General features: G+C 40.1%; 1 long non-coding RNA gene across 1 annotated transcript; it reads right to left on the bottom strand.

Annotated features, from left to right (window-relative positions):
• Positions 1-823: 823 nt before the first annotated feature.
• On the bottom strand, positions 824-3746 carry LOC121692234. The gene is made up of 2 exons (XR_006025242.1): positions 3439-3746; positions 824-972 (listed from the first exon to the last, which is right to left on the bottom strand). It is a non-coding gene; the product is annotated as an uncharacterized LOC121692234 (long non-coding RNA).
• Between the last annotated feature and the right edge of the window lie 2254 nt (positions 3747-6000).

Below are 6000 nucleotides of genomic sequence, written 5' to 3'. Positions count from 1 at the left end.
CCTGATCTGCCCGCTATTTATTTTTTGATTTCTTAAAAGATTGAGCTTGGTCTGATGAAAGCCAGACTAGCCATGGACCTCAGTTACACAATGCAAGGGAACATGAATCAGCCTATATTTGCACGAACAATAACGGACAAAAGCTCTTCAACTTTGGCCCGTTAAAATGTGTATGAACAGTCTAGCGACGCATTTCATCAAGGCCCATTTGGACATGTCAGTTATTTGCACCACTGGTTAGATATAAAACAGCATTTCGTTTCAGACTACTGTTACTTAATTTGTGCATTAACAATGACGTTTCAGACTACTGTTACTTAATTTGTGCATTGACAATAAAGTATTACATGAACTAAAGATGACTAAAATCTTATGTAGAAGAAGAAACATTCACAAAAAATCCATCCATCCAAAAATGACCTTTCCCAGATAGCAATTACTCATTGAATCTATGTTAAATCAACATTATTTTGTCAATGTTAAAATCATTGAGTCAACGTCACACTTAAACATTGATCCTATAACATTTTGCACCCTCTATTAATATTGAAGCAATGTTGAAATTCCAACTACAGATCAACGGAATTTCAATGGTATTTCAATTAAAATGAATATTGAAACAACGTTGAAATTACAACCAAACTAAAGATCAATGGTATTTCAATGGTATTTCAATTGATATTAAACCTCAGTAAACCACTTTTAATCTGGAAAAATATTGGGAAATTCACATCCTGCTTTATATACAGCCAGGATAAATTTGACTAGGCCTAGTATGGCTGGTTTAGGCTACACAATCGTGCATAAATAACCAGACAACTTATCAGTTTGAAAATCAAGTGCATTTATTAACTCTTCTTCATTTAGAAATTCACGTGTGTTGTGCTTCCCTGCCATCCATTCAGTATAGCATTCATAGACCACCCATTCGCAGTTAGCCCTGCACCATCCAGTAGCAGAGTGAAGTGGCACCTAACAGAAACGAAACAGAAGAAAAAGAGATAGACAGTGTTAGATAAATATGTTCAACTGAAGGCTACTTATAATTGAAACTTTAGAATAATCATAGAATATATATTCTATATGTTTGTTGAGTTTGCTGTCAAAATGCCAGGCTGAAGATGGTGTTAGAATAATTCAGTTTCGCAAGCTGGGTGAGCTCATTGAACATGCAGTGTTTGCTAGCAGCACCAGCCATTTGGGCAGCTCTGTTCGTCCGAACACTTTTGCTGCCCAATGAACGGTTAATAGTGATGCACCGATGTGAAAATTGTGGCCGATACCGATAACCGATATTAATTTTGCTGTTATGGCCGATACCGATATTTACCGATGTCGATATATCTGTATAGAAAACACATTCTTATGATAATCAAATAAAGAGCTATTTTCCAAAATGCATTTTTTTTAAATAACGTTTCAATAGCCTACCTTAGAACACCAGAGGATTACAATATAATAGAATATATCTGTATTATTTTATATCCTGATATAAAAAGAGAGAATACTGAATGTCTGATATTTATGACAGCACTTTATGCAGATTAGCCTAGGTAGGTATGGCACACTATAGGCCTACTATTTATATTACAACTCTCCCTCTTTAATTCAGCTGTGTGGTTGAAGCCTGGAAATATTGTAAACAAAGTAGCATAGTAGCATAGTTGGCTAGCTTATCATAGTCTACTGATTGGACTGTTCAGTTTCCCCATGTGTGTTTAAGTTTAAAGGTAATACTTGTTCTCCTTGGTACAGGCACTTTTGGGAAACATTGGTATTGAGATGATCAGTCAACTTGAAACCAAGAGTTTTAAACAAATATGTGCAGCATGCTAATGTTGCTAAGCAGATTTAATAGTAATTTAGCTAGTCGTCTTCTATGAGTCCTTGCTTTCACGATTGTAATGTTTTATTTGGATTGCGTTGGCCCAGTCGCGCGTGTCCATTGAGTGAGCGAGAGAGAGCGGGGCAAAGAGAGGGGTGTTGTAAAATGGTGTTGCGGCTCCTTTAAGAGAGCCCCGTGTGTGTGTGTGGGGGGGAAGCTGGGAAGGAGGGAGATAGAGTGAGGAAGTGTATGCATGCGACTGGAGCAGAGAGTGTGGAAGTTCAAGTTGGAGTCTGTACACAGTGTGAGCGGTGTTACTGTCCGAAATAAAACTCCATAAAGTTCAGCTCGTGTATTTTGCTCATCAGAAATGGGACCGTGACCCCGACGTTATTTTATCTTATAACATCGGCCCTCGAATAACGAATCTCCCCTGCGTTTCTGACTACGGTCTGAAACAAAGCAGGAAAGGTTAACAGGGGGTTTATACTGTTTGGTAAAGTCTACAATGAAAGCAACGTAGGCTACCGCCAAGTAAAGCGGGAGATGTGTGTTGTTTATGCGGCCGCGTAAGCTGCAAAGCACTGCTAGACACTAGAAAGGGTGTGTCGGTTCTGCCTTTTCACACCGCGACACAGGTTTGTGGATATGAGTGTTGCGATTTCAGTTTTGAATCGCATATTGTTACAGCCCTATTAAATTCCTATTACGACCATATAACTACATTCTGCCTGACACAGTTATATTTAGCCTACCGCGAGAGATGTGCTAGGCGTGACATGACATGCAAGCCAGCCATCAACTTGACTGCAAGCAACGCGAGCAGCGCGATACAACGCAACGTTTTGAAAGAACTTTTGTCAGATGCTGATGTGTCTTCTTTCTGTCAGTCTTGTTGCCCTGCTATTTTAAATAAGAAATATGATGCAATAGAAGGGCATATTTAACGGATTCAGTGTAGACAGATAACACGCTTGGATCGCTACACACACGTCAAATACACAGGAATGATTATCGGCCTGTTCACATCGGCCCTATTTTGACATCGGACCGATACCGATGTGTAAAAAAATGACCATATCGGCCGATATTATATCGGCGGCCGATATATCGTGCATCACTAACGGTTAATGATAGCAGTCTAGTCAGATATGACTTAAAGTTGACTTATATCAGTATTTCTAGTTAGCCTATTAAACTCACAAAAATATGATCACCAGGAGTTACATAAATGTTAGCTAAATCTCCACGTAAACCAGCAGCACATCTTCAGCCTATAATTTTGACAGCCTAGAAGCTAACGTTACCGGTAGGCCTAGCACTACTTCATATTTTATTATCATGAGTATAATAAACTGTAACTTACTGACAACAAAGGTAGGACCTAATTATAAATCAGACTGCCGAGTAACGTTAACCTAACATTATGATGAACTGCCGTAAGTTAGCCTAAACATTAATTTGACAACAGCAAGTAAATTTAGCTAGCCTAGCATTTGAATCAGTTTGTAAATCTGACAGTACGATGTACATAGACTGTAAACATGACCGAATTTAATGTAGTACACTTTTACAATAAAACATTATCGTTTGATAAATAAATGCTTGCTTACCATTAAGGAGGAGTGAACTTGACAGAGAGCTGAACACCCCCGTTGGTCTGACTGAACTGTTGCTGAAAATGAACTGGACAGTTCAAACGTCGTCGCGCGGTCAACTATAAATCCACTACTTTTCAATCACCACGTTAAGATTTCCCAGTCAACCACAAATCCATGACTTTTCAATATCTTTTAGTGAACTATGTATCGATGCTCTATCGATTATGGCAACATAAACTATAAACCAATGTTGTTTCGATATCTCTCTTATCGATATTCATGCACTGTCGGGTTTTTGTCAGGATTGTAATGCTGATTCAATGTCTGTTTACCATTGAGATTTCAATCTCAACCAAAATGATGATTTGGATGGAAAATCAACATCATATCAATGTCACCTTGCTATCTGGGTTGTTTTTGATAGCTGTTGAAAACGGCATGGAACTGACAGAGATGTTTTTGTTTATAAATACATAAAAAATAAATAAATAAATAACATTATGCTGATACCTTTTGCTTTTCCCAAATACAATGTAGCCTACAGGTGTAAGTGACCTTTCATCAATCCAGTTGCAATGGATGAACTGTGATGAACTGCCCTACTTGTGATTGTTTAGAGATTTTAAAGGTTTTATAACAATGCTACATCTTCTTTTGCTATTCTACAATCTATTCACCTTTTCAGCACCAGTAGGCTACTTTCTATGCAGCCGCACACACACACTCAGGCATGCCAAACAAGCATACACAAAAGTTTCAAGAGTGGGGGATGGAGTAAAATATGGAGACAAATTGAAGTGTGATTTATTTTCGCGGAACGGATGTACAGGACTGAGCTGCGGTCATATTTTGTACCGCTATGCGGTACATCTAGTTAAGACTTATTTTCACAGTAATGACCGGCGTTCTATACATTATCCCGCTTATTATACGGCTACTTGCCAAAACGAAATAATAAACTCCTCACGATATGACTTTAGCCTACATAGCCTAGCCTATTTGTAACCGTTCATCGTGGCATTTGCTGTGAAACAAATAGTTTGCAACAACACACGCTGCTGAACTTGAATCAAACATTCTTTAGAACATAGCTGATCAACCGTCTGCTTTCATGTTTGAATCAAGTTCCAGTCCTTGCGTAGTGATATGAAAGACGTATCAGAAGCACAAAACCCGTTGCCATTGGCAGCGGTAATTATATGTTTGCAGCGGTAATTACATGAATATATGTTACCGTAGAACTTTGGGAAATCCCATTCAAGTCGATGGAGCGTTCTACTAGCATTGTGAAGAGCCGTATAATAAATAGAACTTCCATTTGCTATTTATGGCCTGTAGGCCTCATTGACCTGAGCTCATGCAAGTCAGAAAGGGGAAGATTCTATTGGGGAAAGGTTCCAGTGGGGGCTGGCATAGAAGCAAAGAGGGGGAGTGAGGGTGTTTTAATGTACAGAAGCACACATTCAGTCCATCTAATCAATAAGTATGTGTCTGGATTCAATTTTATACACTGACCATTTTCTCACCCATTCATTTCTAATGGCCGATCATATTTGAGACCGGGTATACACATGAGTGTTAAATAAAACACTCAAATTGTCATGAAAATGATCAAAAATTCTTTTGTGTGTTCAGATGCCCTGTGTTAAGTCATGGCGCCTCATGGTAGTCAGAATAAGGGAACAATATTTTTGAGAGAAAATAATTGTCAATTGGTTACATTTGTCCGCAAACACAACAGGAGAGGTTTGATAACTGCAGTCTTAAGTGCTGCTGGGAAAATGCCTGAGATGAGAATGGTTCACAATTTGCAAAAGCTCAAATGCCAAACAGCTGCAAACACTTTTAAAGAAGTTTGTAGGCAGAGCGTCAAGACAGCAGGTACTGTAGATGAACTAAGTTGCAGCACAGTTTTTTTAAGGGATACAAGGATACAAGGAAGTTTATTGTCACATGCATGTATAGTTACTGGAAGTAAGAAATGCAGTGAAATTATGTCTGGTGTCAGCCTATTTGTGCATTTATGGGGGGGGGGGGGGGGGTAAAAAGTGCAGTAGAAGAGGGGTTTAGGCAAGGGCTGCATAAGAAAGGTGGGGGAGGATTGGGATGGCGGGCGGGGGGGGGGGGGCACCAACAAGGAGCACCCAAGAGCCACAGGGGCAAGGAAAAACTCCCTTACCAAGGAAGAAACCTTGGGCAGATCCACGGCTCAAGGGGCTAACCCAACTGCCAGGGGTCTTGGTGTGTGTGTTGGGGGGATGACAGGGGAGATGGAATAGTGTGCTGTGTATGTGGGGAGAGGGCAGTGTGCAATATGTGTGTTGGAGAAGCTTCCTCATGAGACAATGTGCTGTTTATGGGGGGGGGCGGGGGGGGCAGTGTACTGCAAGTATGGTGAAGGGACTTACTATTGCAAGCAGAGTACTGTATGTATGATGTATGTGAGTGATGACAGTGAAGATGTGTGTGTGGGCGGGAGGGGAGTGGAGCAGTGACTGTGTGTGTGTGTGTGTGTGTAGTGTGTGTGTGTGGGTAGGTGGGGGCAGTGTGCTGTAAGTATGTAGAGGATGTGTG

Source organism: Alosa sapidissima, chromosome 2, assembly GCF_018492685.1.
Source record: "Alosa sapidissima isolate fAloSap1 chromosome 2, fAloSap1.pri, whole genome shotgun sequence".
Lineage (NCBI taxonomy): Eukaryota > Metazoa > Chordata > Actinopteri > Clupeiformes > Clupeidae > Alosa > Alosa sapidissima.
The sequence above is the reverse complement of the archived record's forward strand: the minus strand, read 5'-3'. Positions and strand labels throughout refer to the sequence as shown.